The sequence below is a fragment of the Tenebrio molitor genome, chromosome 4, assembly GCF_963966145.1.
Source record: "Tenebrio molitor chromosome 4, icTenMoli1.1, whole genome shotgun sequence".
NCBI classification, from domain to species: Eukaryota; Metazoa; Arthropoda; class Insecta; order Coleoptera; family Tenebrionidae; genus Tenebrio; species Tenebrio molitor.
The window spans coordinates 17,315,865-17,322,151 of record NC_091049.1 but is presented as its reverse complement, the minus strand read 5'-3'; the positions used below and the strand labels follow the sequence as shown (position 1 = coordinate 17,322,151).

The following is a 6,287-nucleotide window of genomic DNA, read 5'->3' as shown; positions in this document are numbered from 1 at the left end:
GTTAATAGAACAGTTTTAAATTCAATTATCATTTGATTAAAAAAAAAAAGATAATATTTTTTCTGCATTTTCTTTGATTTTAATGTTAAGTCTTCCTCTGTGTTGAAAAAGACTTTTTAATAACAGAAATGGGGGTTTCACATGAAGCAAAAAATGTTATTCCTCTGAAGTTTTTACGTAAAATCAAAAATATTTTTTTCCCTCTTGTAAACTCAATCCGGGTACTTCAAAAACAGTAGAGCGGTGCAGAAAAATTTACATGTGCAAAAATTCCAAAGCTAACTAGATGACAATCATTTTGTTCCACCTGTATTTTCAAAGGTATTAGAAATAGTTAAAGTAGTTAAACCATTTATTATTCGATCCCTTAGGGATGATACAGTAATGACTCGTACCCACTACAAAACACAAGATGTTTTCTAATACACAAATATAATCTGAAAAACTTAATCAGCTAATCAGCAACCTAAAATGATCAGTTTGCCTAGCCCTGGAGTTGCTAGGCGAAATTTTGTTACATTATTATCTGCGTGGAGTGTAGGCAGATGTACAGGTAAATTTCTTAAAGTGAAATCAAATATATTATAATAACACGAGAATAGTAAAAAAATTCTGCTATAAATAATTTGTATTGTAAATTTTGTTTGAAAAATCCCAAAATGTAATGTAATACTGTTAGGCAGTAGGTAAATTGCAAGCACTAAAAAAAGTTAATCAGTTCCCTTATTAATATGTATCACGTTCACATATTTATTGTTATTATTCCTTGAAAACCACTTTTATTGTTAGTAGAAAAGATACCTACTTAAAAAACAATGTGTTTTCATAGATAAGTATTTAGAGCAGTAAGAAATTTATGTACGCGAAGTCAGGGTTACCGCAATTATTAATTAATCACAAATATTAAATACAGATTGTCTTAAAAACCGGCCCAGGCTATAACTTTGCTATTGATAACCCAAATGAAAAAAAAAATATACAGGAAACGAAATGGCTCTAAAAACACTACAAACCTGAATGATCATATAATTTTTATACCATCTACCTATTTATGGGCAACTTTTATTTTTCAAATGGTAACCGATAATTTTTTTATTGATTCTGTTAGAGTTTCTTTTTTCTGATAGTAATGGTATAAAACAACTAAGTATACCCTTTGATAACAAAATTTCCGAGAAAAACAGAAAATATGTTTTATCAAAATAATTTTTATTGTCATTCATTTAATGAAAAAAATCAAGTTAACTGACCTCCATTATTCAATTATTTTTATGAATTATAATGAAATAAATAAAATTTATCTAATCCCGTGGGATAAATGATACTTATCCCACTAATTTTGAATGGGATAAGAACTTCATTACCTCACGCATTTTCATTACCAAATGAGTTTCATTACCTCACTCAGTGGGATAAGTAAATTCGTATCCCACTGAGTGCGGTAAAACTCTTTTATTTCACTGGGGAAAATCAATAGATAAGATTTATTTTTTTAATTTGGGGTGGTCTTAGATAAAATTTTGTACATAACACGTGGGCTAAAGCATATTAGAGGAAACTCGTGTGATATTAACTGTATAATGCGTTTTCCACTACTTTCATGTAAAAGTTTCTTTGTAAATCACATTTTCGGTTTTTCGGCCATGGAACCAGCTAAAATAGATGGTCACTATCATTTACATTAGTACAAGCCACATTAAACTGTCTATGAGAATAGTTATCACTAGGGCCCGGATTTTAGGCAAAATGGACTATTTTTATTTTTTAAGGCACATGTATGAAACTTGTCTATAAATGATTTCTGGCTTAATTAGAGTAATTAGAGCCATATTTGATTCTGCCTATTCGGCCTAAAATGCCCTTTAAATACCTATTTTACCTTTTAACTGCCTGAACATGCCTAAAATGACCAAAAATCAATTTCATTTTTGCGGTTTTTTCCCAATTTTCGAATTCTGGGAAGTTTACGGTATTGAAAATGTAAAAGTGGTACCTCAATAAAATTTACAATGCTTTATGATTTTAAAATTTAAGGAGATGTAATTACTGAAATGTACAAAGTGCAGTACAATACAGGAATTACTTTTTCGCTTTTACGGTTGGGACCATGATGTCAGCGGTAAATACTCCGACAATACCTAAGTACCACAAACCATTAGACTGGACTGGCATAAATTACAGAGTTTATCTGTTTGCCTCTGTTCGAAGGGGTGCAGGTATACGCGGTCTAATGTTTTCTGATACTTAGGTATTGTTAGAAGCTTTAACGTTTATAAAATGGTCCTTGCCATAAAAACGAAAATTAAAATCCCGAAGTGAAACAATAAGAGAAACCTTAAGGGTGTCATTTTCTAAAAATTTAAGAAATATAAAATTAACCATCTCCTCTGAAATTTGGTGGGAGACGTAAATATAAGCATTACAAATTTGTCATTTCTCGTTTACTTTATCTCCGTGCAGTGGTCGTGTTTCTTGTGAACCTGTTTAAAGTGAACATAATGCCGAAACAAAAAATTAGTTTACGCGAAAAAATATTACAGTGGACAAGCAAGAAAGATTTATATGAAATAAAATCAACCCGAGAAATGTTTCGTAAAGCTTGTGGTAAACTGGTAAGTTAAGCATAATTAAAAATATGTCATTTTATATTTTTTACTTATTTGAAAATTTTATTTTTTGTAGTTTATATGCGAAAAAAAATGTCACTTGCAACAGCATGAGCAAACGGCCATCCATAAAGAGAACATTATGACACCGCTTCGGCAAACGTTGCTGACACAGAACTTGGAGGAATCGGCAAATAGTACATTCAATATGGAACTTTGTAACGTCTTTTTAGCTGCCAATATACCATGGCACAAACTACAAAATCCTGCGTTTCAGAATTTTCTGACAAAATATTGTGGTAGAAAAATTCCGGATGAGTCTACTTTACGGAAAAATTATTTACCAAAATGCTACAAAGATGTATGAACATACTATCTTTTAATATTTAATTTAAAATTATTTTCACTTTTAGACTATTGACCGCATTCGGAATGAGCTGGATCCTTTTAACATATGGGTTTCAGTTGACGAAACAACAGATGCACTTGGGCGATATGTGGCGAATTGTCTGGTTGGGAAACTTTCAGAAGATGAACCTGGAAAATCTTATCTTTTGGCGTCTAAACAATTAGAAAGAACAAATCATGAGACAATAGCTAGATTCGTAAATCAATCTTTAGGTAAGGGTTTTTCACTTTTTTAAATTTATTTTGATTTAAAATTTCTATGCGTAGAAATCTTGTGGAGTACCAGAGTTGTTGCTGAAAAGTTTCTTTTGTTTGTAACGGATGGAGCACCATATATGATAAAATCTGGTAGACACCTTAAGGTGTTTTATCCAAAAATTGTGCATGTCACATGCTTAGCGCATGCTTTAAATCTAGTGGCTGAAAAAATTCGCTATCAATATGAAGATGTGGATAATTTAATTTCGAACGTGAAAAAAATTTTCGTTAAGGCACCTTTGAGAGTTGAAATGTACAAAGAAAAACTAAAAGAAATGCCACTGCCTCCACAGCCAATTTTAACACGATGGGGAACATGGCTTCAGGCTGCTATGTTTTACAGCGAACACTTTGATTCCATTAAAAAAGTAAGTATATAAAAGATAAGCAAATTAATTGATTGTTAAACTGTTTTTAACTACTCACAGGTTGTCATGTCCTTTGATGGAAGTTCTGCTGTTGCTATTCAAAAAGCACAGTCTATAATGAAGAAACCCGGAATAAAAAACCAATTAATTTATGTTCGCAGTAATTTTAAAATAATCTGCGAAAGTATTACTCAATTGGAAAAAAATGGGTTACCTTTAACCGATTCAATCAAAATTGTTGAAAACGTATTTACCTCCCTAAAAAAATCTCCAGGCCCTGTAGCAGCAGTAGCATTAAAAAAACTTGAAGATGTTACTGAAAAAAATCCTGGATACAAATTTCTTCTAGAATTGGCAAGAATTTTTAGAGGTGAAGATGTGCCGGAACATGACACCAAAATGGAAGAAATTTATTACAAATTTGCGCCCATTACCTCTTGCGAGGTAGAAAGAAGTTTTTCAAAATATAAGTCCATTTTGGTGGATAACCGACAATGTTTTAAAGTAGAAAATTTAGAGCAATATCTTGTATGCAATGTAAATACGTAACAATGTAAATAACTAACAAACTTGTAGTATTGTATATTAATTAATAAAAAATAATTAGTAAATATCTTGTTGTGTGTACCTACTTAAAACTTTAAAAACACATTTTTTAATTTAATTAACCACAACTTTAAGGACCTAGTATGGCTTATTTTCAGTTTTTAAGGGACTATTTGCAGTAGTTTAAGGGACTATTTTAGGCACCTATTTCCGACTTTTTAATTGCCTAAAATCCGGGCCCTAGTTATCACAAGGCTAGAAAATGCCATTTTGCAAGTGCAACGGTTTGTGGTGCAAGCACTTGCAAAACATTTTCTAGCCGTGTAATTCACAAAATTTTTTCGGCCGACAATTTATTTAACGCAAAAAATAATAATTTTTCTTAAAAAATTACCGGATAGGAAATTTATTTTTCTTTCATTGGCAACATAAAGGATCCAAGAAGCGACTGTCAAAAGCCAATAAATTCTTCAAATATTCAATACCATAGTCGTCCTCTCTGTTATTCCTAAGCTGTCGCTTGATAACCACCTCGGTCTCCGCTGCTATATACACAACGTGCAGCTTGCGATAAAGGATACGAATTTGCCAGAAATCAATATTTCACACTTAAAAAATTGTACAAAAATTCCTCATGACATTAACATTTTGTGCTGCCAATCTAAAATCTATCATTAAAAATTCCTGTTTCGATTTTCGCCTAGGCAGGGAAAAGCCATTTTCCAGACGCAGGCCGAAAATAGTTATTTGTACAACTAGTCATGAAAGTCATACTTTTTTCATGAATTTAATTACGAGGCGTAGCCCGAGTTAATCAAGAAAATGAGTGAAAAAAAGAGACTTTCATAACGGGTTGCACATGCAATTTTTTGCATATCGTTTTAAGTTGAAATTTGGCCTAAAACGATTTATGAAAAATTAAAAAAAAGTAGGTGTGCTTCGATAAATGATGCAAAAAAGTACTACTCTCATATCAATATCAATATAATATTCCAATATTAGAACACATAAAAAGGGAACAAAACAGTACTGTCAAATAGTACCGGTCTCCATAAATGAGTGTGATGTATATCAAATATAAAACATCTCGAAACATGTGTAAATATGAAGTCAAAAGTTGAATTATAATAACATATACAGAATGTCCCGAAAATGGCGCACTTCCGATGCACTACGGTGTAGAAGAGATTACCGTAAACGTGAGAAAAATGTTAAAAAATTTCTATTGGACTTATTTGCTGATTTGGCGGTCTTTGAAAGTGGCACTTAACAGGTCAATTATTTCGAAATAAATGTATTAAATTGTCATGAAAACTACCTCTAATCGTATATATTATCACAAAGTACAAGATCACTCACTACCAATATCCGATCCTGCATAATAGAGAATTTAGAAGTTTAGGAAATCGTAAAAAATATCTTAAATCCACTAAGGCAACACTGCAAGGTAATGATGTACGAGTATATCTTTGTTTACATTGTACTATTATTTTTTCAATAATTGATTTTTTTGTCTGAAAAATGTTTTCCATATTTTTTTCATGTATATTTACATCCTCGATGAGGTAGTAAGTGAGTGCCCCATTTTCGGGACACGCGGTATAAAATAAATGTATTTGCAGTGACTATTACACAAATAAAGCCACTTTAACATTTATAAATAAATAAAAAATAACTAGTGTTAAAAGTTTTTTTTTACTAGTGTTAAAAATACTTTTAACACAGTAAGTTATAAAGAGCAATTTTTAATCAAATTAGCTTCCACTAAAAACGTCACTTTTAATGTCAGTTGTATAAAAAAGCTTTTTTTTTAAGAAAAACAATCCTGGAACGCAAGAAACAACAAAGCAAGACTTCGAAACCGGAAATGAAGTTAAGTTGACTTTGTGTTGTGAATATTTGACAGTTTGCGATTAGTATTTCACGAATTTAAACGAGGTGGCAAATTCAGATTCCAGAGCCATCTGCGATCCTACATTTTTTTCTAGACAGTCTGTATTTTTCAAGATGAAATCCTAAACCTATGAAGTTAATTTTTATTTTATAGTAGGTAAGATATAATTATTATTTGACTGATTTCTTCTAATTTATTGATTCTTAT

The 6,287-nt window shown here is 31.2% G+C and overlaps 1 long non-coding RNA gene across 1 annotated transcript; it reads left to right on the top strand.

The window, feature by feature from the left end:
• On the top strand, positions 1-4,431 carry LOC138129213 (uncharacterized). The gene is made up of 3 exons (XR_011159158.1): positions 1-2,967; positions 3,020-3,227; positions 3,282-4,431. It is a non-coding gene; the product is annotated as an uncharacterized lncRNA (long non-coding RNA).
• Positions 4,432-6,287: the final 1,856 nt, after the last annotated feature.